Raw genomic sequence first — 24,957 nt, forward strand, 5'->3', positions numbered from 1 at the left:
ACTGAGAGGAAATTTAAAAATGTAATCCAGTTTATTGAATGTATGTTTGGGAATGTGTTCAACATGCAAAATGTATGTCATACATATATTTCCCTTTTGATTTTTTTCCAGCTGGTATCAACACAAACTTAATGAGTGAGATTTTTAAAACCCTATGGGATGAGTGGAGATAACTCAGGAAAAGCAAGAGGTGATTTTTCCCTTCCCCTCCCCCATAAAACTACAATCACCTAACAACCAAGTAGAAACACCTTTTATATTTTAAGGGGAAAGCAGATTATTAAAAAGCATTAAAATTCATTTTTTGAACCTGTGCTCAGCTGATATATCACATATTTAATTGCTTAGAAAATGTTCACTTTCTTTTTCTTTTATAATAGAACCATTTCTTTTCTCACCCATGAATTTTTATAACACTTTTTTTGGCCTTGGGTTTTATAAAAGTGTACCATTTTCACCCACAGCTTAAGACAGCGCTGATGTTCTCTGTTACATACTGTATGTAATGTTAGCTGTTTAAAGCTGGAGATCAGATTGTGCACAATAACACACGTAGTTTGGATTACATAAACACCACAGGAAGACAGGGAGACAGGCCCCTTCTGTGTATAAATTTCAGATTGCTAGCTGTATGCCTGTTTAGAATGTTAATCACTCTTAACTAGGCAGTGATGAAATTACTTTAGTGATTGTGACTTTTGAAACAATAAAGACAAAAATTCTTCCACTAAAAATAATTTAAATTTAAAGATGTTGCTAGTAATTAACATTTATTTTACGTGAGTTTCTACTTGCTACATTGGAAGAATTGAAGGTGGAGGAAACAAACTAATTTAATTGTCTTCAGAGCCCAAATTAACTGAGCAACCTCATAAAATTTTTGGAAATATAGCTTAGAAGAACCAAAGACAGAAGAATGTGATACAAATGATCAGTTTTGTCCATTCTACATTTCACCCATCATAAAGAAGTCTGAAGCAGAAAAATGTACCAGTCTAATTTTTAGTGCTGTTTTTCTTAATATTTCAGAGTAGTTAGACTATGGTGGAGCTTTTTCTTTTGTTTCTGTCATTCTTTATTAATGTTACTGTCTGGCTTTGAAAGATTGGTACTCTTTCATGCATTTCATTTTAAGAGAAATTAAATAAAACACATTACCATCTTTTCAGCAATGAGACATTTCAGAGTGAAGAAAAAAGTCAATAGCTTTTCTGGTCTAATACGTTTATATTTTATTTCAAATATTCATATCCTGCCTTGTTTCAGGAAGGCTTAAAGGCCACTGATATGTTTACAGCTCAATTATCAGGACAATAATAATCAGGTCTTTGAAACTAGGAGTGAAAAATCTAGCAAATTTCAGTCATCTTTTATTTACATAGACAGATTGTTTGGCATTTTGCTTCCTGTCCCTTTTCATAATAACTTTAAATATGGCTACCCCTCCGGCCTGGTATCTTTATATTGGGAAGCTCTGAATGAGGTTGAAGTTTTTATGGGGGAACGTGTTTAAAGTACAGTTGTCTTTAAAAGCAGTTTTGTCACAGCAAGGTTAGAGGTTGCCAATAAACCCATTTATAGCAACTTCTGTATTCCCTGTTCCAGATACACCAATGGGGTGAACCGTGCTTAATACGCCACCACACAAGATAGCAGAAGTCCCGCTGGATCCCTCCGTGGTAAAAACTGGTCTAAAAGGGCTTCAGGTGTGAAGTGGGTGGCTGGCACCCCCAGCCCTCTGCCGGGATTTGCTGCCTGGGATTCCCCGGGGTGGGTGGTGGGTGGGGAGACTGGAGAACCTAGGCCTTACCCTGGCTTTCTCTTTGCTGAAGAATAGGAAAACATTTTGGGAGCAACATCAACCGAAGTAATAATAGCCTCTCTGTGTTGCTCCCTTCTCCACATCCCCACCCCCACACCCCGCTGACAGAAGCACGACGCTGGCCGGCTGTGGGGCAGAGACCGACCAGCGCCAGCCGCGAGCGAGAAGGGGAGGCTGAAACGCCCGGTCGGCCCCCTGGTTCTTTCGGGAAAGAAAGGATTCCGCCGGCCAGATGCCTTCTTACACCTTACATTTCCCTTAGTTCATTCTAGCTCCAGAAAGTGAGTGCGTTTGTCTGCGTGTATATAGTTAAGTGAAATAGAGAAAATCCACAAAAGCCGCACAAGCGACCCTAAGGCATCCACCGAAACTTCAGCTGGTTTAATTGTTCCCAGATGTCCTCCTCGGCTGTTGCAAAAGGCAGAGGGGAGGGGAGGCCCGGGTCACTTCATTGATTTTAAAGAAGCTGGGAAAAAAAAAAAGACATCCCGGGGGGCGAGCCTCCTCAGGGGCAGCTGGGGCGCTGCCAGTGGGGACCCGACCGAGAGGCGCCTCGCCCGCACCCCGCGGAAACTTCGCCCAACGCGCCCCAGCGAGTCCCTGGAGGCACCGCAGCGCGGGGCGGGGACAGGCGCGGCCCGGGCGGGCGCGCGAGAGGAAGGTGCCTTCGGGAACACGCGCAAGGGCGGGGACTCGCGCTGCCAATGAGGCCCGGGAGTGGGCCGTGCGAGGCAGGGGGACGGGCCGGAGCGCAGCCCTCCCGTGGCAGCTGCTTGAGAGGCGGCGGCCTCGGGAGCAGGAGGAGAGGCAGCCACCGAGCGCCGAGCCGGCCGCGCCCCGAGGCCCTGCCCTGGGGGTGGGGAGCCGCGCCGTGGCTGGAAACTTTACCTACAGGTAAGTCCCGCCGCCCGGGCCTCCAAGCGTCCAGGGCATAGCCAGTTGCCGCTCTGAGGGAGAAGGGCCTGGGGAAGAGAAGAGGATGATGGGGAGCGTGGAAAGGCGTGTGGGAAAGTTTCTGGAGCCGCCCCCCCTCTTCGACTGGACACATCCCAGAGCTTTCCGGGGATATGCACGGACATGTTGGGCTCCCTGGGCCTTGAGCCCGGCGGCACAGGGGAGTCCGCGCCTTCACTGCGCTGTCTCCTTCGTGCCGGACGGATCCTGACTGGGCTTCCGGAGGAACTGGGGTTCGGGGTGCACTGGGAATGCGCGGGGGCACTCCTAGAGTTTCGGGACCACTCCCGCCAGGCATGCCTTCTCGCCCCCTTTCCCGCCTCCACTATAGCCGTGGGGCTTGGCTAGGGCCTGGGATGCGCCTAATACCTGGGGCGGGGGAGAGGCGTGCTTTGGTACTGTGCGGCCCAGGGCACCCCCGAATGTTGGGGTGCGCGGATCCCGAAGTTGCCAGGTGACCTTTTGAGGGAGTCATGTACCCTCAGTTCTGGGCTGAAAGTCCCCAACATTGATTCACTTCCAAGAACACTCCACGCTTTTATTTGGGGGGGGGGAGTGGTGGTGGAGGGGGAGCCAGAATTAAACAGAGGGTTTTTCTTTTGGGAGGAACTCAGAAAAGGGCGAGAATTGTATCAAGATTGTGATTCTCCCCTGTTCTTGGATGGCGAAGAGTGGGCACTTTGGGGGGACGTCTATCAGGGCGCACGTTGTTCCTGGAGGAATTTGGGGTGCAGGCGCGGAGCGCTGGGGGTGTGAGGGACTCCGCTCTTTGGCGCGGCAGCTTTCCGGAGCGGCTGGCGGGGAAGGAAGCTTTAGGCATTGTGTGGTGTGTTTGCAGACAGCAGCGTCTCTAGACCGGCGTTCTCAGAACTTACTTGACTTACTGTGTAAGACTCTAGGAGGAAATGCGGCTATGGCCAGGTAGAAATGCGGCGCCGCGGCCCGTGGGCCAGAGCACGCAGGGCTCGGCGACGGCGACAGTCTTCCTCTCCCTTCCCCCTCCCGGTACACTCTTCGCAGCCCCAGGTCCCCTTGCCTGAAGTGACGGGACTCGTCTCGAGAGCGCTGGTCCCTGCAGGAGTCTGCTCTGGGGAGGGTTGGAGGGCACCTTCATCTTGAACTTGACCCCACGGGTAGCGCCGTCCCAGTGGGAACTAAACACTCTGGCGTGGAAAGGAAGTGCCTGGTTCAGAATCTTTGAGGAAAGGGCTTAGAACTGCTGAGGTCGTTAACTCTGGAAATGCCAGACACACCAGACTTCAGAAGTTAATATGTGTTGGGAGGGGGTGCTTATGGGGTGGGGGAGGAAGGAAAGGAGAAACCTGGTTAGTTGGCCCTGGAGGTACTTATCTGTAGTGTAAATGAAGGGAGTCTGCATCTCTGCTTTCACCAGATATCCGTTTTTTTCCTTCCTGGGTCATCTTTTTTCCTGCCAAGCTGGCACTCCTGGGACTGGGACCAGGGAGGGGAGGGAAAAAAAAAGTTGTGAAGATTCTCTGGCCTGCCCTGGAGGTATTTCAGATCTGCTATTAGAAGACAAGGGATTCCTGGATTTTAACAGCTGCTTCTAGATTGCTGGGAATGAAAGAATTTATGAGCGGCTGAGAGGTGTTCATTATAGTAGAAGTTTGAATGTTTTACTCATCTAAGCTACTTGAAGATCTCACAAGGGACCTTCCCTAGAGTGTGCCAGTTTTTACAAAGTTTGTGTCAGCCAGAATGCACTGTAAATATATCCTGGCGGTGTTAGAATGAAAAATATGTGGGAGTAAAGGAAATATGGTATCTGACATCCTTCAGGGCTTCCTCCTAGGGTGGCTCCTGTTACCTGCCACGTGAACCGGGTCCAGGCTTCCGACTGTTGTGATTTGACAATAAGGGATGGGAAATAGTGTCATCCTTTTCAGTGGAGGCAGGAAAGTCCAGAAATAAGTTTAAGGTCACATTTCATGACCTTGGCTTGCAGCTGTGGTGCCACAAACTTACTTTTGCTGGAACTTGGAAGTGCTGGTTTTGCTGCTTTCTTGGTTTAGTTAACCACCAGAATGTCCAAATTATCATAATTTATGTCGATTGTGGAGCCAAAACATAACTGAGTCATAGTCAGCCTTTTTCTTCTTCCCATAATTTGTAGAAAAAAGAACATTTGTCTTATTAAACCAAACGCAATTCATTTGGTGCCACAGTGGGTTTTTTATTTTGGGTTATTGCAGGTAGAGTTTTAGAGACCATGGAGTTATCTTGATTAGATTGTCCATTTTTAGGCAACATCCTCTTCTGAGTTGTTGAATAATTCTTTATCTCCCAGGGAACATTAAAACCAGTATCCCTGGGCTGATAGAGCTGTAATCCATGTTATAATGATGCTTGGCAGCTAGCTGGAGGTTAACGTTATGTCAGTGTTTCCATTAGGCATTTCTAACCCAATTGTAAGGGTTTTGTCTGGGTTACTTGAGCAATGTGATCCTCATAGCCAGAGAGAGATGACTTTGTCTTTATATTCCTGATGAAAACTTCAGTTTAGTTAAAGGAATAAGTTACAGGAATAAAGTTAACAAAAGCAAAATAAAGCAGAAAGGGGGGAGATTTATTTTTTTCCATAGGTTATTTTAAATGTGTGTTTCAGTGATGGAAAATATAGTATTTCCCCTCCCCCAGTTTACTGAAGTGTGCTCTATGCAAGACTCTTTAGCCTTTCTGAACCTTTGCTTTCTCATCTTTATCATCCTTAACATGGGTCTTTCAGCTCCAAAGTTTTGTGATCCTCTGGGAGTTTGAGAAATGCAGGCCTTCTGGAGCCAATGCTGTAAGAATATGTATTTATATATTTTATCCCTAAATCCTCAGTTAAATAAATTGAGACTGGGGAAGTTAGCTCAATTTGTCAAGTATCATCTATAAATTGTGGTATTGAAATTGAACTTCTGATTCTTGAACTTGTCTTCCGAACCCCCCCTACTCCCTCCTCCGTACTTCTCTTTATTCATGGAGTCTCCTACGAGGATATTGTGGCCATGAGAATTGGCCCCAAACTGACAGACTAATGTAAATATGTGGCAGTTTCTCAGAATTTTATTTATGGGTTATTTCGGTTTTAGAACTCCAGGGTTAACATCTATGCTTTGATGTCTGGGATTAAAAACAGTTTGTTAATAAAGGTAATAAAACTTTCTTCCCAAGTGAGTTTCAGAAATTCACATACCACAAATGAATCATTTGTGTATTTTTAGCTTCCATTTTATTAAGTAAGCTTCAGGGTATAGTGTGATTTATAACCTGACTAGTAACTCAGATAACATTCTTAAGGAAATCAGTTCTCCAGTCTATACATCTTCTTTAAAATAAAGACACGAACATATCATTTGCCTTTCATCTTGGTATCTCTCAGCCTGTCCAGGCTACGAAGCCTGAATAAATAACCCTTTTTTGGTGTCTTTATTCTTGGGCTCTTTCTACTGATGTTTGGATGAGTTTGATTTGGAAGCACTTTGTGAGCTAAATATGCTATTGGTTTAACCGTAAAGCAGCAGTAGGTTGCAGGTGACCTATTTTCACTACTATGTCCCTAAATGTTGTGCTGTGTCCTGCTTGCCTACTTAGGACTAAGTACATCTTGACACTCATTCTAGAAGATGGTATGGATTTTCTTTAAAAGGTTCTAAAATAAAATTATGTGCTAAGCTATAGGCTCTTTTATGTCTAAGTAGCTTGTCTGTCTTCAGCTTTTAAAACATATTCTCAGGGGACTGTCTTTTCAGCATATCAAGCAATGGGGTTTAAACCTCCAAAAGAGGATGTATCAGTCAGTACCAGTGACTGGCTGTGAAGGAGGTATGGCTAACCTGAAATTGCTGCCCTTTCCTTGTGACACCAGAGACAGCATTATGAAGCATTATTGGCTAACAAAGTTGGAAGACTTTGCTATTCACTGTAGCAGAAGGGGACAAGAGCAGCAAGGCAGAAGAATGGCTGCTGTTTTTTTTGTTGTTGTTGTTGTTTGTTTTTTTATTATTATTATTATCATCAGAAGAATGGATTTTGCATGATAGGGGGATTTTTGATTAAGAAGGTTTTGGTGGACACATTGTCTTGTGATGTGAAGGGGATCTCCTGGTTTGATTTAGCTATTTCTCATGGGGGTCACCTTCTAGGATGGGGGTTGTCTTCAGAGTCTTCTATGGTTATGTGTGATCAAGGAGAATGTTCTGAAAAGAAGAGTCCCATAGGCAGGAATGTTGGGGCAAGAAAATGTGGCAGAGGGATGGCAATTCATAGTCCCTAGATTTTAACATGGATTTTGCAGTCAGATGAGGGAGTTTATTAGTAATAATCTTCCAGCTGCAGTTGTAGGTAGATGTTCAGCCATATAGCCTAGAGCCTCTGACTCACCTCCCTGACTGCTCCACCCAACACACCTAGGGTCACACACCTGTCGTGAACAGTGGGTTATTACTTCAGGGAGTGGGGGCTGAGGGCTGGGTGGGGCAGTCTCAAGAGACACTTGACTATGATCTTTTCATGCCTATATACTCACGTCCCAATGGAACCCCAGTTTACATGTGCTTTTGAAGATACATACAAGAATGCATATAATGTATTTGTACATTTTCAATATATACTTATGTAATGGGCTTTTGTTCTTGTCATGTCAGTACACATTCTTCTTTGGCACTGTTTAAATGGTTTTTAGTGAATCCGTAACATACGTTATCATAACTTATTTAACCAATCCCATTTTGACATTTAGGTGTGTTTAGAAAGAAATATCTCTTTGACTGTCAGAGCCCTCTGGCTCAGATATGATTTACTCATTAAATCACGAAAACCTAGCACAGTAAGCACTTAAGCAGTTTTGGAGCTGCTGGGAGCCCTAAAACCTCACATCACCGAGAAACTGCCTCTTTTCTCTTAGTTCCCATTTGGGAAAACCTTGGGGAGAACACCGATAGGCTTGAGGCCAGCCAAAGGAAAGTTAATGGTTGGCAGTCCTCATTAGACCCACAGCGGTGGGACTGGGGAGACAAAGTATCCCACAAAGAAGGGTTTATTGTTAACAGAAGAGGGAAGGAACAGGGAAAACAAAACCAGCTAGCTGTCTACTGCAGCGTATATTACCAAAATTGGCATTGCTGGACATAGCAACAACATACCAATATGGTAGAGGATATGAACATTTTTAATGCTCTTGCGATGTACACCCCTGAAACAGTGAGAAGTCACAGCATTTTCCATATTCTGTGGGGATCCGAATTGCTGCTCACACAGGCCCTTGTGTGATGGGGTATTGAATTACTGGTAAAACTTGGAGCTGGTCATTGTTCCCAGGTAACCCATTCTTCCTTCGCTCTGCCATGCTTTATTCTAAATTGCTTAGGATTAGTAACATCAATTATTAATGTTTATTGAGTACTTGCTGACTCTGAACTATGTTTGAATTAAGAAAAAATCTGTGGAAATGAAACTGTGTATCCCTCCCTCGCCCCCATCCCCATCATACACACTAGAATGCTGTGGCAGGGATTGTCGTTGCCCATATAACAGCCTTTCCCAGTCCTAGTTCCACTTTCTTTGTGCAGCTTAAACCAACAACCGTTTATTTGCTTGGGATTCAGCAGTTGGGCTCAGCAGCAGGTTCTGCCTGGACCTACACTCGCTCATGCTCCTGATGGTAGCATGATTCTCTAGGGGGGTGTTACTGTAATAATTTTCCACATGATTTGATAACACAGCCCTAAGATTGGTTAGGTTTCCATTCACCATGTGCTTCATGGTAAGCTGGTATTGTTTCCTGCCCCAGGGAGTGAATCTTGCCTGAGCCACGTCAAGTAGTAATCCCCTATCTGTTGCCAGTGACTGGTTAACAGATAGGTATGTGGCACCTATTGGGTCCTGACATACTGGAAGCATAAAGTTGTCCGCAAAAGAACAAGTCCACACTCTGAGGACTGCGGAATACAAAGACAGAAGGTGTCTAAGAACACAGTGACTTTTTTTGGGCTGCTAGATTAACCAGCCCTGGAGCCACTCAACTCAGGATGTCTTATGTGAGAAGAAACATTTTCCTTATTGTTCAAGACAGTGATTTCCAAAGTGTAGTGTGTTAGATCCTCCAGTAGTGGGAGAGGAGAAAATATTAGAACCTCATCAAGAAAAAAATTTGAGCTTTATTAATATTTAATATATGAGTTGATGCTGATTGCTGTATCTGACAGTCTTCTGTCACTTAGGCTATTTGAGCCAGCCTAAGGGAAGAGTGGGGACTTTTGTAACCTGGTGGAATTGACAATGGTATCCTCATTCTTATTCTTGCTTTGGTGAACTCTATCCATTTAAGTGGATTTTAGGATTATATTATCTGATTTTAACTAAACTGACCCACACAGAATGGACAAGTGGTTTAAAAAGATTCTTGCATTGTATGATCTCACTGTTTTGAAACAATTAGAATAAGCAATCTCATAGAGTCAGAATCTAGAATATAGGTTACCAGGGGACAGGGTGAGAATAAGGAATGGGAAGTTAAGGTTTAAAATGTACAGGGTTCCTATTTGAAATGATGGACATTTTTTGGTAATGGATGGCAGTGATGGTAGCACAATATGGTGAATGCAGTTAAAAGCATTGAAATATATATCTGAATATGACTACAAGGGAAATGTTTAGATTGTATATATGGTAGCAATAAGAATTTTTAAAAAGTTACACAGAACTGTACCTCACAGTGAACCCTAAGTTAAACCATGGACTTTAATTAATAGTACTGTTAGAAAAATGTGCTATCATAAATTGTAACAAGTGTTCCACACTAATGCAAGGTGTTGGTGGAGGGGTGGTGTATGGGAATCCTGTATTTTTTTCTTGATTATTCTGAAAACCCACAATTTCTCTAATAAAAAAAATAAGAAAGTATGGATTAACAATGATGTGAGTGTAAAGGAACATGAAAATGCCATATTATGAGTTTAAAAAATGATTCCTAAAACAAATTTGACAAGAAGTTGGCACAAAAATGGGTATGGATTTATATTAATAAATAAAAATGAATTAAAAATAGTGTTTGAATCTTTCTTTGAAAAGTTTTTAATGTATGTTTTATAATGTACATACTATATTGGTATACATGTGTAATTAAAATATAGTGTATTAACTATACATAAACTATATATAATTTATAATATGTTGGGGGTACATGTTCAGCTTTTTTTTCTAACTGATGGGGTCCATGATCCAAAAAGCTTTGAGATGACAATTTAAGCCACTTGTAGTCGGGTAGTTTTGTTACTTGCTGTGATTACCCATCTTTATTCAAGATCCACTGTGATCTAGTCCCTAACTTTCCTTTCCGGACCCAACTGTCTTCTCTGTGTTTCTGCTAATGCCACTGAGTTCCTGCCCATTTTCTGACTATCGCATGCTTTCTTTTGGTTTTGCCTGTAATGAGACTGCTCTCCCCTCCCTGCCACCCCCACTGCAATTTTCATTGTCCTTCAAGGCCTAGCTTGAATCAACACTGCTTCTTCATGAACCTGTTTCTTATTTCCCCTGCTTCCACATTTAAATGGCTCCTTCCTGGTAATCCCTATAGCACATTGCTGATGCATTCATTATGATGCTTTTCTCTTTTTGCCTTTCATTATTAAGTTGTTCATCTGTTTCTGTGCCTATAAATTGTAGGCTTGTTGGTCGTGGGGGTCCTGTCTTGCCCTAGTCATTTTTTTTTTAAACTTTTAATTTTTTTTTTATTAAATTCAGTTTTATTGAAATACATTCACACACCATACAATCATCCATGATATACAATCCATTGTCCACAGTATGATAACATAGTTATGCGTTCATCACCACAATCTATCTCTGAACATTTTCCTTACATCAGAAAGACCCAGAACAAGAATAAAAAATAAAAATGAAAAAAGAACACCCAAATCATCCCCCCATCCCACCCCATTTGTCCTTTAGTTTTTATCCCCATTCCTCCACTCATCCATACACTAGATAAAGGGGGTGCGATCCACAAGGTCTTCACAATCACACTGTCACCCCTTGTAGTCTATATTATTATATAATTGTCTTCAGGAGTCCAGACTGCTGGGTTGGAGTTTGGTAGTTTCAGGTATTTCCTTCTAGCTATTCCAATACATTAAAGCCTAAGAGGTGTTATCTATATAGTGCATAAGAATGTCCACCAGAGTGACCTCTCGACTCCATTTGGAATCTCTCAGCCACTGAAAACTATTTCGTCTCATTTTGCATCCCCCTTTTGGTCAAGAAGATACTCTCAGTCCCACGATGCTGGGTCCACATTCATTCCCGGGAGTCATACTCTGCGTTGCCAGGGAGATTTGCACCCCAGGGAGTAGGGTCCCACGTAGGGGGGAGGGCAGCGAGTTCACCTGTCGAGATGGCTCAGTTAGAGAGAGAGAGGGCCACATCTGAGCAACAAAGAGGTACTCAGAGGGAGACTCTTAGGCACCATTACATACAACTTTAGACTCTCCTTTGTGGTAATGAGCTTCATAAGGGCAAGTCCTCAGCACATCAAACCGCCAGTCCCAATTAAACTTTTAATTTTGAAATAATTTCAAACTTACAGGACAGTTGCAAAATAATACAACCCTCATACAGAAAACTCCAACATATCGCCTCCCCAGATATCCAGATCCTCCAATTTTAACATTTTGCCGCATTTGCTGACTCATTCTCTCTCCATCTGTCTATCTATTAATCCATCTATCTACTATCCATCTCTCTATTTGCTAAACATTTGAGAGTAGTTATATAACATCATGCTCTTTGAACATGCTACTTCCGAGCACATTTCCTAAGAATGAATATATTCACTTATGTAACCACCTTACACACAGTTATCAAGTTAAAGAACTTTTAACATTGATGTAAATCTTATAATCTATATTCATTTTTTCTCTCTGTCTTAATAATGTCCTTTTGTGACTTTTCTCATTCAGCATTAGGTACATTCCAGGATCATGTATTCCATTTAATTGTCACTGTCTCTTTAGTTTCTTATATGCCTTGTTTTCCCTTTGGGAGAAAGGGAGACAAGTAGAGAACCCACAGTTGTTAAAAAGCCATCTCTGTGCCAATTACCTTGGTAAGGTTCTCTCATCTCCTGCCCTCAGCAACCTTAGGAAGGTAGAGAGCTCCATGTGTACATAAGGAATTTGCAGTCAAGGAGCTCATGTGAACAAGATAGCTTATTCCAAAGCTGTCTCGTCTGCTCTCACATGTGTTGCCTACAGTTACACATTGTCCTTTCATTTGGGAATGCTGACATGGTCAAAATGGGATGTTGCATGGGATGATGGTGCAGAAACATTGCTGGACAATCCTAGACAGGTATGGTATGTTCAGAGGAGAATCTTTCCCCTTGTGGAGTGATAGGAAAGGCCTGATGGGCGAAATACATGAAGATCTAAAAGCCTGTGGGTAGTTAGCCATCGATAAGTATTACTAAGCAAAATTATGGGAGATATTCCCTTTGGTAGAATCTAGACTGAGCATCTCTGTTGGGAGATGGTAGGTGATAGATGCTATGCTACTCAGCTGAAGTGACTTATCTATGCAGGTATTCCCTCCATGGAATAGAAAATGGAGGGTTGACCAGTTGTCTGCTTTTAAGTTGAACCGTGTTAAATGTATGATATGATGATAGAAAACAGACAGCTCTCCAGGTTTTTGAGGGTCAAGTGACAGAATGTATACGGAAGTGATTTGAATGTTGTAAATTGCCTTGCGAGGGAGGCATCACATTTGGTTGTTGCCTGTTAGCAGTAACTTAGCACTCAGATTTCTTGTTAGCAACTCTTGTTTTCTTTTAAATACATTTCCAACGAGCTTTTAAGTGTGGAGACTCATGGAATAGGATATAATTTTTCTCAAATGAACTATAGATATTAGTTGAAAGCTTGCCATAAGCAGTTTGGCCAAAGAGTAAGTAGAATTTATGATAAGGTGACTCTGTCTTGGGATCTAGTTGTTCAGATACCCAGAGGAACTGTTTATAAAAGAAATAGGACCACTTCTAGTACATAAAAATGGAAATCTGGGGGGATTTGAGGTAAGTGTATGGAAACCCTTAAGTCTAGGACTGAAGGATTTTGAGTTCAGATTTTGTTGTTGTTGTTATTATGAAGCTAGTAATTTATTTTAAGGGTTCTTTGTAGAGGGTTTGGGAAAGCTTTGAAATATCTCAAAGTAGTTTTGAGAGAGAAAACTAGTGTGGCTTGATACCTTGGAGGAATTTGAAATCTGTTCCATTGTAGATTTCCAAGCAATGGATTTGAATAAGTAAAATTTAACTTCTTTTGAGGGAAATTTTGAAATGGGCATTTCATATTACAGAAAGACTCTGAATTATAGACTAATACACGTTGACTTAGAAAGTGAAAATAAAATTATTTAGAGATGCAAAAGTCACAGAAAAAATGAGTGTATCCTAAATTGCAAATTGATGCAATTAGGAAATTCTTATTATTATGAGTTCTTGAAGCATGTGACTTAAAGAGAACCTTAAATCAAAGTAAAGCAGCATTTCCCAAAGTGGGTTCCGTGGCAAACTGATTTTTCAAGAAATTAATAGATGTTATACTGGGAAAAAAGGTTCGATGTTCAAATAAGTTTGAATTTGTTTCCTTATGGTGCTGTTTACCTTGTTCCTTTGTTCCCTGTATTTTTTATAAACTGGAGGCTAGGTCTAAAGGTATGATAAGATTCAGGTTAAATATTTTTGGCAGAATAGTCCTAGGTTATGCCTCCTTTCCTCCCCCCACCCCAACATTATTTGGGATAGGCATTTAAATTTAGCAATTCATGAGATGTAACTTTTCTTTTTTTTTAAAAATATGATGAAGTAATGACTTAGAGTTTGTTCAGAAATTAGTTTCATTTGTATATCAAGGGGATTAAAGTTGAACTTATATCAGATGGTGGTTGGAAACAAAGCTGTATTTGGAATAGTCAGCTTGGATAAATGGACATAAGTTTTTGGCATAAATTTTAAGATTTAGAAACTATATGCCTCTTTGATAAAATGACTTGGGCATCAAACATAATGTGATAGTTGAATTTTATTCAGAATGACAGGATATCTGAGTTGTAATGATTAAACACTCGTGTATTTATTTATTTATTTATTTTTAATTAAATTCAGTTTTATTGAAATATATTCACATACCATGCAATCATCCATGGTGTACAATCAACTGTTCACAGTACGATCATATAGTTATATATTCATCACCATAATCTATTTCTAAACATTTTCCTTACATCAGAAAGAATCAGAATCAGAATAAAAAATAAAAATATAAAAGAACACCCAAATCATTCCCCCATCCGACCCTATTTTTCATTTAGTTTTTGTCCCCATGTTTCTACTCATCCATCCATACACTAGATAAAGGGAGTGTGATCCATAAGGTTTTCACAATCACACTGTCATCCCTTGTAATCTATGTTGTTATACAGTTGTCTTCAGGAATCCAGACTACTGGGTTGGAGTTTGATAGTTTCAGGTATTTACTTCTAGCTATTCCAATACATTAAAACCTAAGAGATGTTATCTATGTAGTGTATAAGAATGTCCACCAGAGTGACCTCTCGACTCCATCTGAAATCTCTCAGCCACTGAAACTATTTTGTCTCATTTTGCATCCCCCTTTTGGTCAAGAAGATGTTCTCAATCCCATGATGCCAGGTCCAGATTCATCCCTGGGAGTCATATCCTGTGTTGCCAGGGAGATTTACACCCCTGGGAGTCAGGTCCCACGTAGGGGAGGGCAGTGAGTTCACCTGCCTAGGTGGCTCAGTTAGAGAGAGAGGGCCACATCTGAGCAACAAAGAGGTACTCAGGGGGAGACTCTTAGGCACAATTATATGCAAGTTTAGCCTCTCCTTTGCAGTAATGAGCTTCGTAAGGGCAAGACCCATAATAGAGGGCTCAGCACACTAAACCAACAGTCCTAATGTTTGTGACAACATATTGATTTACTTTTAAGTACATTAGTTTGGGAATATACATTAGTTCTACCTTTACTCCATAAATTTTTTAACAGAATACTATTCTGATAAATGATTATGCTACTTTGAAGTATAGCTGCAAATTTAAGTACATCCTCAGGGTGATACTTTTATATTTGCATTATCTTGGAAAATCAGACATGTAAATAAAAGTTACTATGATTGCAGACTTTGCTAACTTAATTTGCTACTTAAGTTTATTCCTTGATATCCTTCCAACTGCTTATTGTTTGTCTGGAAAAAATTAAACTTAAAGGAATTTTGTGTGTCTAAATGAAATACAGCTTGGTGTATATAAAATAGCTTTGTGTGATGAATGGCAGTCATCATAGGCAATTCCCAGCACAATTGTGTATAACCCCTTAGAGGGCAGGGGCACTATTTTATATGTTAAAACTTGCCTGTTGTGAATAATGAGGTGCTTGGACAGAGAAGGTACTTACAGTATTACATTAAAAATATACATACACACTCCTTTCTTCTGCTTCCTTCCTTTTTAAAATACAAATACACTATATGATATAGTGAAAAAAGCATGATCCTTGAGGCCAGATGAACCTTGGTTTTGTGTGTGACTCTGGGCAGTTTACTTGACCTTTGTTTCTTTGTCTGTGAAATGGGGGTAGTAATTCCTATTTCATGCAGTTCAAGGCAAGACTAAAGAAGTGAGCCTATGTAAAGAGTTTAGCACAGTGCTTGGCTCATAGGGACCCAGAAAGGTCCTCTTCACTCTTCTTCTTCTCTTACCATAGTCTGGTAAATAAGTTTATTTTAAAAAATTCAACTTTCTGAATCAGTAGTAAAATGGAAGTTTTTATTTGTCCTGTGAGCCAGTGTTTTAAAAATTGCTATTTTTAAGGCAGTTGTTAGAGAAGGCTAGATAAGATCTTGATTTCAAGGTAATCTCTATGGATGGATAGTTGACTGCTTATATTAAAACACTTAGATGCTTATACTATATGCTTTGAACAAGCAGGTGGACAGTTTTAGATGGCACTTTACGGAGAAGAAGGGACCAGAGAAAAGAAGGTATTTTATTACTGGTTTCCAGATTTTGCTAATGAACAGTCTGGTTTTCATGGAAATCAGTATTTAAAAAGTCCATTTATTTACTGAGACTGTGAGAACATGAGAAGTTCTGTAGACTTCAGTAGTGTTTTGCTCCAGTGTGGTTTAGAACAATAACCTTTATTTTGTTTAGATAGAGTAATTCTATAACACCACACTCAAATCATACTTGCATGTTTGTTTATGAATTGTGCTGTTTCCAACCAGGAGAGCAGACTTCCTGGAAAAGAGAACCATCCTGAGGCCTCAGATCATCAGAATGGTGGAGGAAGAGGGGAATTCTTACTGGCTTTATGCCCTAGCCCTGTTGAAGACCCTGTAAAGGTAGAATTGGGAGAGCACAGGCGCAACATGGCAGAGCAGGAAGTTTTTTACAAATCACTCCCTCCACTAGAAAAATGAAAGGGCTGGAAAAAGAGGCTGGAATTAACTGAGATAACCCTGAAACCAGAGGGGACATTTAGAACAACTATAGGAGTGCCAGAGGAAGTGAGAGGCTGCTGAGAGTTCAGCTTTTGCAGGTGAAAGCAGAAACCAGTGACCAGCTTCTGTTGCTTAGCCCCCAGAGGCAGGGGCAGTGGCAGCAGCTGTGGCAACACGGCCAAGTTCTGGGTGCTGCTGGCTGGGGCTGGGAGGACAGACGAAACCTGTCCTCTGAAAGTAGGGGTTGAGGGTCAAAGTTGATCTGGGGTATCCCTAAGGGACAAACATGGAAGCTGACCTGAGAGTTTCAGCCCCATGGGCAGCAGTGCTTCCAGCCTCCTACCAGCATCCACCTGGAACATAAATGCTAGTGCATCTTCTTTGACTTTTTCTTTTTCTTCTTTCTATGTGTGTTTCCTCCTCTTGCGGGTCCTTGAGGGGATGCCAGCCTCAGTTTCTCTCAGAAGCAGTGTCTTCTTGCCTTAACCCAGCATCTACAGGAACATGAAGAGCCAGTGCACCTGGTTTCTTTTTTTTGGTGGGGGGAGCGGTTAGGTCACCCTAGGGATGAGCAGGGACCCTGGCCTAGGTTTTGGCCTCAAAAGCAACAACTTCTGGATCCCCAGGGGCACATAAAAAGAGACTTGGAGAGGCAGTGTACATCATTATTTTTTTCTTTCTTTTTTATTCTTGTGGCTCTTTTGTATCTTTTTCTTTCTTATTTCCTTCCCCTTTCCCCCCTTGTTACTTTTTTTTTCTTTCTTTCTTTTTATCTTTATCTTTTTGTTTTTAGACTGGCAGTCTGACAAGTGAGAGAACTAGATTCCCAGAGTGACCACAAAGTAATACACAGAACGTGCAGATCTCAGCAAACATTAACATTCAAAGAGACAGGAAAATATGACCCAGTCATAGGAAAGAAAGGATTCAACAGAAGACATTCTGGAGGAAGCATGGTCTCTCGACTTACTGATCGAAGATCATAGAACAAGTCTCATAAATAGTATCAATGAACTAAAAAAAAACATGGGCAAAGAACTAAAGGAACATCGAAAACAATATGAACAAAATGAGAATTTCAGTAATGAGATAGAAATTATAAAGAGAAACCAAGTGGAAATTCTGGAACACAAAAGCATGGTAACTAAGTGAAAAAATTCAATAGAAGGATTTAAGGCAGAGAAAAGACTAGTGAACTTGAAGGCAAATAATGGAAAATGTCCAGGTTAAGGAGCAGGAATAAAAAAGAATGAAGAAAGAACAAAGAGCAGTGCCTGAGGAACCTGTGGGACATCTTCAAGCATAACGATATATGCATCATAGGAGTATCAGAAAGAGAAGAGAATGATAAAGGGTCAGAAAAAATATTTGAAGAAATAATGGCAGAAAGCTTCCCAAATCTAATAAAAATCCAGGATGCTCAATGAATACCAAGCAGGATGAACCCAAACAGATTGGCACCGAGACATGTTATGATCCAATACCAAGGACAAAGATGGAATCTTAAGAACAGCAAGAGGGAAGGCATGTGTCACATAGAAGGGATTCTTAATAAGATTAACATCCGATTTCTCAATAGAAACCATGGAAGCCAGAAGGAAGTCAGAGGACATATTTAAAGTGCTGAAAGAAAAAAAAACTGTTACTCAAGAACAATATATCTGGCAAGGTTGCTCTTAAAAAATGAGGGCAAAAATGAGGGAGAAATTAAGACATTTCCAGACAAATGAAATTTAAGGGAGTTTATTACCAAATAAACTTATAGGAAATGCTAAAGGGAGTCCTCCATGTTGAAACAAAAGGACACTGGACAGTATCTCAGTGCTGGATGAGGAAATAAAGACCTCTGGTAAAAGTAATATGTGTAAATATATATGTAAGCATTATTTCATTTTTTTCATTTGTAATGCTCTCTTGTAGTTCTTAAAAGACTGAAAATTCAAATGCATAAAAAACAAGTGTAAATCTTGTTCAGTGGGTACACAGTACATAAAGATGTAATTTGTGATCTGAACAACATAAAATAGAGGAATGGAAGGGTTACAGAAACTGCGTAGTATAGGCTATTGAAGTCAAGTTGGAATCAATGTAAACTGAATCGTAATAGATTTAGTTTGCTAAATGTAGTCCCCATAGTAACCATAAAGAAAATATCTTAAAAAATCTACACAAAAGAAAAGGATACATGTTTCAAAATAGCTTATTATTAAAGATCCTGTAAACAAAAAGGAGGTCAGTAATGGAAGCAAGGAGGGACCAAAAAGGTATACGACTTACAAAGAATAATTACAAAATGGAAGAAGCAAATTTTGCCTTATCTGTAATTTTCTTGAATGTGAATGGATTAAACGCTCCAATCAAAAGGCAGAGATTGGAAGAATGGATAAAGAAACATGATCCAACTATATGCTGTTTATGAGAGACACATCTTATATCCATAGATCCAAATAGGTTAAAAATGAAAGGATGGGAAAACAACATTCCATGCAAATACTAATCAAAAGAGAGTAGGGGTAGCTATATGACTATCAGTCAAAATAGATTTTAGGTGAAAAACTATTACAAGAGACAAAGAAGGACATTATATATTGATACAGTGGTAAATTCAACAAGATTTTACATTTACAAACATATATAAATATACCTAAATGCAGAGCACCAAAATAGATGAAGCAAACATTGATAGACTTGAAGGGAGAAATAGACAGTTCTACACCATATAAACTATAAAAAACATTGCTGAAAGAAATAAAACATAAATAAATAATGACGTAAATAAATGTCAAGACATCCCATGTTCATGGTTTGGAAGAGTTAACATTTTAATACGTCAGTATTTCCCAAAGCAATATATAAATTCAGTACAATCTCTTTTCAAATTCCAGTAGTCTTTTTTTTGCAGAAATGGAAAAACCAATCCTCAAATGTATATGGAACTGCAAGGGACCCAATTAAAAAAATGAACAAAGGAGTTGAATAGACATTTCTCCACAGAAGATATACAAATGGCCAAAAAAACACATGAAAAGGTGCTCAATATCATTAGCCATTAGGGAAATACAAATTAAAACCACAAGGAGATACCACTTCACACCACAAGGATGGCTATTATTAAAAGAATGGAAAATAAGAAGATTGGAGAAGATATGGAGAAATTGAAACTCTAATGCATTTTTTTGATGGAAATGTAAAATGATGCAGCCATTGTGGAACACAATATGGACATTCATCAAAAAGATTAAATACAGGATTACTGTTTGACCCAGCAAACCCACGTCTACTTATATACCTAAAGAGAGTGAAAGCAGGGTCCCAACAAGTATTTGGACACCAGTATTTGTAGCAGCATTATGCATAATAGCCAAACTGAAAACAACCCAAGTGTCCGTCAACAGATGAATGGATAAATAAAATGTGATACCTACACATGGTGGAATATTACTTAGCCATAAGAAAAAAAAATGAAATTATGAGACATGTTGCAATAAGGAAGAACCTTGAAAACATTATGCTCAGTGAAATAAGCAAGACATACAAGGAAAAAAAATTGTATGATATCACTTATAAGAGATAGAAAGTAGATTAGAGGTTACCTTGGGAGGTGGGGACGCAGGAGGGTGGATAGTGGAGTGTTTGTGTTTAAAAGAAAAAAAGCAAACACAATATTTCTGACCAAATAAACAAACTGAGGAGTAATATCAGCAAAATGAAATATGTGGACCTTGTTGGGATCCTGATTTAAAAAAAAAAGCTGAGACTTTGGGGAAAATACGAATATGGACTGAGTATTAGAATGGCAAATGAAAATGATAATAGTACTAATAGTTGTTTGGTAGTTTTAAAATTCTTTATGAGTTGGATATTGTGCCAGTTTGGATGTATTTTGTCCCCCAAAACTCCATGCATGTTCTTTGATGCAGTCTTGTGTGGGCAGACATGTTAGTGTTGATTAAGTTGGAACCTTTGGATTAGGTTATTTCCATGGAGATGTGACCCACCCAACTATAGGTGATGACTTTGATTAGATAATTTCCGTGGAGGCATGGCCCCACACAATTCAGCATCAGCCTTGATTAGTTTACTGAAGCCTTATAAAAGCTCAGACGGAAGGAGCTCAGCAGAGCGACTAAGAGTGACATTTTGGAACAGCTACAGCTGAGAGACACATTTTGAAGACGGCCATTGGAAGTTGACACTGACATTTTGGAGAAAGCCATTTTTGAAACCAGAACTCCAGAGCAGACGCCAGCCACGTCCCTTCCCAGCTAACAGAGGTTTTCCGGACACCATTGGCCACCCTCCAGTGAAGGTACCCGATTGTTGATGCCTTACGTTGGACATTTTATGGCTTTCAGACTGTAACTGCATAACCAAATAAACTATAGGTAGAATGATATAATTTGCAGAATTTGCCTTAAAATATTCCAGTAAAATAAAGAAAATGTAGGTAGTAGTATACATAAAGCAAGAGTAGCAGTATGTTAATAATTGTTACAGTTGAGTGATATGTTAGGTGACATTTATTATAGTATTCTTTACTTTTGGGTATATTTAACATTTTTCATAATAATGAAGTAAAAGACAGAGAGGGGAAAGGTAGAAGTAATAATGTCATAAGTTTTGAACAGAAGTCAAGGAACAATTTGGAGGCTACTTAAATAGACGTTTAGGGGCCTTGCATTCTTGGCATTTCTGGATAAACCAAGAGGTGTTCTCTTCTGTCAGCTGTCTCCAAGTCTTGGCATCTGGCTTGTACAAGAAAAGGTCTCTGCAACACAAGGGCTCCCACTAGCCCTTGCCAATGTGGTATCTGTTCTCTAGGAATCGACTATTTCCTAAAGATACTCAAGCTTAGCTGGACTTGAGCATTTTACATTTATCTTTTCTACCATCAAGTACTAGTTTTATGTATTCTTTCCTTTCTGAAATGTTTTGTTTAAGCAGGAGGGACCCCTGAAACTAACTCAATATACCAAAAGTCAAGCTAGGTGGAAACAAGATGGAAGCAGGGCATGATTTCTCTCTTCCATTATGGAAAAAGTGAAGAGATGCCATTTCTAGAAAAACAGCATTGAGATCTAATCCAGTGGCATTCACAGGGCTTCTTTTTTTTTCTTTTCCTTTCGTTAAGAGCAGTCTCAACTAGCTCAAAAAATATAATATCTTAATGTACTTTTAGAGGTAAAAAGTTACTGAAGGTGTTAACTTCTTGACAAATTTGTTAAAGGGTGGCAGGGATTTTGCATTCCTTTTTCCAACAAATAGTTCTTGAGGGCTGTCATTTTGACTTTCAGAGTTTGAGGCCCAGTTATGTATCTGGGTTGAGGAGTCCAGCGCACACACATAGTACAAATGAAAGGTGTTAGGGAGACACATGTGCATCAGGAGAGCAGAGGAGCAAGGGAAGGAGTTGGTGCCTGGGGAAGGCTTCATGGAAAAGGTGAAGGGTGTGTAGGGCTTAGCCAGTCGGAGAAGAGGGTGACGTGCCTTCTATGTGAAGGGAGCATGAGGAGCAGGGTCTGGGAGGCATGAAAGTACATGTCATATTTGGGGTGTTGTTACTAGAACAGTGATGCTTAGCATTTGGGTACAGTGGCAGGGAGGAGGGAGCCATATTGCAAAGGGCTTGGCTCTGCATGCCAGGCTAAGAAGTATGGACTTGATCCTCCAAGCAAATGATCACTGTAAAGGTTTTTAAGCTAGGAGATGATGTAATCAGATCTGTGTCTTGGAGAAAAGCTTTGGCAGCTGTGGTGTGCAGGAGAGACTGGAGTGTGGACAGATGGGAAGCAGGAATATCTGTTATGAGGCTTTTGAAGTAGGTCAGGTGAGAGATGATGTCTGAGGCCTGAGCCAAGTAGCAGGAAGAGATCTAATGTCAGCTGAATAGCTTTTATTTTGCATTTGGGGTGCATAAACACATGTAATCTTCACAAAACCCTTTTTGTGATGTGCTGTCGTGATCCTCATTTTGCAGATGAGGAAATGGTGCAAAGTAACGTAGCCAAGCCAGAATTTCAACCTGGGTTGACTGTCTTGTAGCACCAAACCTTTTGAACAGAGGGAATGAGAAAACAAAGAAGGGTGTTTCTGAGGTTTCATTTTCATAGTGAGATGTAAGCTTCTTCCAGAACAGAAAAGGAATACTTACAGCAGATTGTTGGGAGCAAGGAGAACTTTCCATGCTTGGCAGCAGGGTTTGAAGGATGAATGATGTTAATAACTGAGAGACCCTTGGGGGAGAGGGGCAGGGTTTGGGGCATGTGGACTCTGACCCCTCTGGCCCCTCAAGGATATCCTGTTGGAAGTGCCTTGTAGGCAGTTGAAAATTTGAGGCGGCATGCTAGCCTCTTCCTGTAGAAAATCCTTTGTGCCACTGACTGACCTCTAGGTAGGTTTGCAGCTTAGAACCTCTGTAGGAGGGGACTGGCTCCTAGTCCAGTGGTTCACACAGGTGATTACACATTTGTAATCAGAATGTAGATTTCCAGGTGCTGCCCCTAGGTAGCAGTTGGGTAGATCCGCCTATGGATATAACTTCTAGGTAGCGTCTGAGGCCAGTTGCCCAAGGATCAAACTTTTGAGAAACACTGGAATAGGCTTTTTTTTTTTTTTTTTAGGTGAAATTCACATAACATAAAATTAACCATTTTAAAGTGAACAATTCAGAAGCAGCATTGTGCAACCACCACTTGGGTCTTGTTCCAAAACATTTTCAGCATCCCAAAGGAAACTTGTACCCAGTAAGCAGCAGAATATACATTCTTCTTGTGTACATATGGATCATTCTTTAGGATAGACCATATGTTAGGTCACAAAATGAATCTCAGTAAATTTAACAAGATTGAAGTTATACAAAGTTTCTTTGACCACAGTGGAATGAAGCTGGAAATAAATAACTGGATAGAGGAAGAACGGGAGAATTCACCAATATATGAAAGTTAAAACAGCATGTCCTTAAACAATCAGTAGGTCAAAGGAGAGATCACAGGGAAATCATGAAATATCTTGAGATTAATGAAAATGAAAACACATGTCAAAACTTATGGGACGCAGTGAAGGCAGTGCTAGGAGGGGAATTTATAACTCTGAATGCTTGCATCAAAAAGGAAGAAAGCTCAAATCACAGACCTGACCTTACACATGAAGAGAACTAGAATAAGAAGAGCAAACTAAACCCAAAGTGAGCAGAAGGAAGGAAATAGCAGCAGATTCGAGTAGAGATAAATGAAATAGGGAAAGAAAACATTACAGGCATACCTCAGAGATATTGTGGGTTTGGTTTCAGACCACTGCAGCGTTGCCACAAACCTTCACTTTCTGAGAAACGCATTATCTGTGAAGTGCAGTAAAGTGAAGTGTAATAAAACAAGGTATGCCATAGATTTTTTAAAAATTTTATTTATCGAAAAATTAAAAAACAAACAAAAAAGTCTCAAACAAAAAAAACCCCACAAAGGAATAAGAAAAACAAATAACCTAAAATAACTACATTGCTTCCAACATGTTCCTACCATACACCCCCAAAATAAACAAACCATAGTCTTTCCTGAGCATTCCCATAACATTAAGATTACCCTCCATAATTTGTGTGTTCTTATTAGATTATTGTTCCCCCTTTACTAGTTGCTGTTTATCACTAGGTCCCCTACATTCTACAACATAAAACATTTATTTTATATTTTTCACAGAGTTCATGTTAGTGGTAACATACAACATCTCTCTTTTTGTGCCTGGCTTATCTCACTCAGCATATGTCTTCAAGGTTCATCCATGTTGTCATATGTTTCACATCGTTCCTTCTTACTGCTGCGTAGTATTCCACTGTGTGTATATATACCACATTTTGTTTATCCACTCATCTGTTGAAGGACATTTGGATTGTTTCCATCTCTTGGCAATTGTAAATAATGCAGCTGTGAACATTGGTGTGCAGATATCTGTTCGTGTCACTGCTTTCAGATCTTCTGGGTATATACTGTATTTGCTGGATCAAATGGTAACTTGATATATAGTTTTCTAAGGAACCGCCAAACTGTCTTCCAGAGTGCCTATACCATTGTACAGTCCCACCAGCAATGAATAAGAGTTCCAATTTCCTCACATCCTCTCCAGCATTTGTAGTTTCCTGTTTGTTTAATGGCAGCCATTCTAATTGGTGTGAGATGATATCTCATTGTGGTCTTGATTTGCATCTCCTTAATAGCTAGTGAAGATGAACATTTTTTCATGTGTTTTTTAGCCATTTGTATTTCCTCTTTTTTCATATCTTTTTCTCATTTTATAATTGGGTTGTTTGTACTATTGTTATTGAGTTTAAGATTTCTTTATATATGTAAGATATCAGTCTCTTTTCAGATACATGGTTTCCAAATATTTTTTCCCATTGAGTTGGCTGCCTCTTCACCTTTTTGACAAATTGCTTTGAGGTTCAGAAGCTTTTAATTTTGAGGAGTTCCCATTTATGTATTTTTTTCTTTCATTGCTTGTGCTTTGGGTGTAAGGTCTAAGAAGTGACCTCCTAATACAAGGTCTTAAAGATGTTTCCCTACATTATCTTCTAGGAATTTTATGGTACTGTCTTTTATATTGAGCTCTTTGATCTATTTTGAGTTAATTTTTGTAGAGGGTGAGCCCCATTTGTTGAAGAG

General features: G+C 40.2%; 1 protein-coding gene across 10 annotated transcripts in view; it reads left to right on the top strand.

Moving 5' to 3' along the window:
- Positions 1–2,601: 2,601 nt before the first annotated feature.
- Positions 2,602–24,957, top strand: part of TANC1 (tetratricopeptide repeat, ankyrin repeat and coiled-coil containing 1) — a 250,240-nt gene continuing 227,884 nt past the window's right edge. For all 10 annotated transcript variants that reach the window (XM_037848509.1, XM_037848510.1, XM_037848511.1 and 7 more), the window contains exon 1: positions 2,602–2,716. The gene's annotated coding sequence lies outside the window, so the exon portion shown is untranslated. The remainder of the gene's footprint in view (positions 2,717–24,957) is intronic.

The sequence above is a fragment of the Choloepus didactylus genome, chromosome 9, assembly GCF_015220235.1.
Source record: "Choloepus didactylus isolate mChoDid1 chromosome 9, mChoDid1.pri, whole genome shotgun sequence".
Classification (NCBI taxonomy): Eukaryota; Metazoa; Chordata; class Mammalia; order Pilosa; family Megalonychidae; genus Choloepus; species Choloepus didactylus.